This window comes from Schistocerca nitens, chromosome 1 (genome assembly GCF_023898315.1).
Source record: "Schistocerca nitens isolate TAMUIC-IGC-003100 chromosome 1, iqSchNite1.1, whole genome shotgun sequence".
In the NCBI taxonomy this organism is placed as follows: Eukaryota; Metazoa; Arthropoda; class Insecta; order Orthoptera; family Acrididae; genus Schistocerca; species Schistocerca nitens.
Window position 1 is genome coordinate 1064655433 of NC_064614.1, and position 2381 is coordinate 1064657813.

Sequence of the window (2381 nt, forward strand, 5' to 3'; positions counted from 1 at the left end):
AAGGATTATCTCCGTGGTAAGAATGGAAAGATGATGCATGTCGTCTCTAGAGTCCCAACATTTCTAGGACACCAAATTCCCTGTCAGCTCATGAGCAGCAACGACACCTCTGCGTACGGAGCACTTCGCCAGCGACACAGTCATGTGGTTGGAACTAGTCGGTAAATTTATTTTTCTTTTTAGGCTTCGTGATTGGTCGTTGTGGGTTGGATAACATTTTCCACTAAATTAGAGACGTCGTTAACACATTAGTAAGCTCACGGGGCAAAACGTTAGTCAATCCCTTGTAAGGGTACACTTGTAGGGAAGGAGCGTCGTAAAAACGGTAATAGGTGGCCACCTGAATCTCCATCGGTGACTTAAGTCCTGGCAGTTATAACACTAACGGCCACAACTAAATTAGTAATAGACCGATAATGTACGCACAAGTTGACGTGAAGATTGGCACGTGCTTGACATCACAATATTCAGTGATTGGCTAACGCTGTAATATGCAGTTTCATTAGACGCCTGCCAATATATTCTTTTATGTTGACGACTCCCAAGGATTGTGTGTATTTTATTTGTTTCTCCGCGGATTTTGACGATGGTTTTATCCTGTCATACGTGGATTGTCATGTGTTGTCTGGCTCGTCTATTGACAGAGTTTTGGAGACGTTTTACTGATCGGATCGGATGCCCATCTGCCGGTTCATTCATGGTTTTACCGGCGAGTGACATGTTTCTACGCGCACTTGCACTTTGGAAGCCGTGGCCCATGAAGTATTAGTTTTATATGACCTGAAGATATACCTCCAGGGTATGAAACCGGTCGTCATACAAGGAAAAACATAGTAAACAGCTATTATGAATTTGGACTTTCACTCTATTTCATATAGACTATTTTACCAGCTTTGATTTTAAATTGCTTGATTGTCTTCAAATTATGAACAAGTTCTTTAGCTGTGGTTGTCCATCTTATGGTTATTTCAAGTGTAAATACTGTTTGTTGGAGTCTAGTATAATTAAACACTCTTAACCAGGTCGAAAACACGATCAGTTCTCGGTTATATCTTGTAGGCACGATACTGGTAATGCCATATTTCTTAGCCAAGGAAGACGTGAAAGTTTCTAGTAGTCGTGTGTCTGGACACTTTATAAAATCTATAAGGTGGTTACCGATAACTTTGTTTCCTGCTGGACCTGTGATTTGACATATAAATTTATTATATCCCTTTACTCTACAATTAAAGATGATCCACGTTAAGGTGTCTACTCCAACTATTTTTTCGCTGTCCACAGTCACATTGCTGCTCCCCTGGTGGTCTCCTTCCATTCAGAAGTTGTTGTTTGATATTAAGTCGTCGCACATCTGCCATACTCTGGTGTTGTGTCCAAATTCAAAAGATAATAGTCGTCTACACGTAGCTACTGCAATAGTACAGGAAATGCTACCAGTATAAGATCCAATTTAACCTCGGCTTATTACGCTGTATATGGTATAGGCCATGGTGTTTATATTCCCTCGAAATGGTTTCCGGTGCTTCCTTGCCGATTTTGTCCAGTATTCCTCTTGCTGTCACACTATCGTTAACATGCAGGAGACTAGCTTCGCTTTGACGTCTCGCAGGGCTGAACTTGGAGAATTTACTGTGTAGGTAATAGTTAATGATCTACACATCTCCTTCCTTAACCTTACAGACCGTCCCTTCTCTAACTGCCCCTGTCGGTCCACTTGACCACAGATTTCAACAACCATAATGTTATCACAGAACGGTTCTGTAATGAGTGTGAGTAAATTTAAATTCTGTGTCATTTTCGGTTCCATACACTTAGATGAAGAATGCTGTTGTCGGCCTTCATTTGCTCAACAACGACTTCCCACGAAAGGTCTAAGAATTACATTTTCTCGTTCCGTTTCTCACAGTTTCTGTCAACAAATGACCGTTATCAAACATGTTCCTGTCACATTCATACAGAAGTAGTAAGAGTCTGTAACGCAGTCACTGCTAGCAAGGTAGATTTCAGGTGAGGTGGTAAGTAGATGTTATTTCTAAGAAAATAAGCATAAGCTATAGGAAAAAGAATTCTAAGAACTGGCAGCTACTGCGGTATTACAGATAGCCTCTCTGTCAGAACAATAATTTTTAATGTCAGACAATTTTAATTTATAAGATTTTCTCGTGGTTCTTGCTGTTTTTAGCCCGTATTCTTACTGATATCGCATTGTCATCCCCAAGTAGGAGACCTGATTTCTCAGACTCGAATACCGACTAACTTGAGAAATTTACCACGTAGACAGCTGTCAAAGCCACGACAGACATTTGACAGTGTTCATCAGCTGGATTCCTCCTGCTGTCAAGAAGTTGAAGCCTGCTAGACAGTTTAGAGCAGAAGACGCA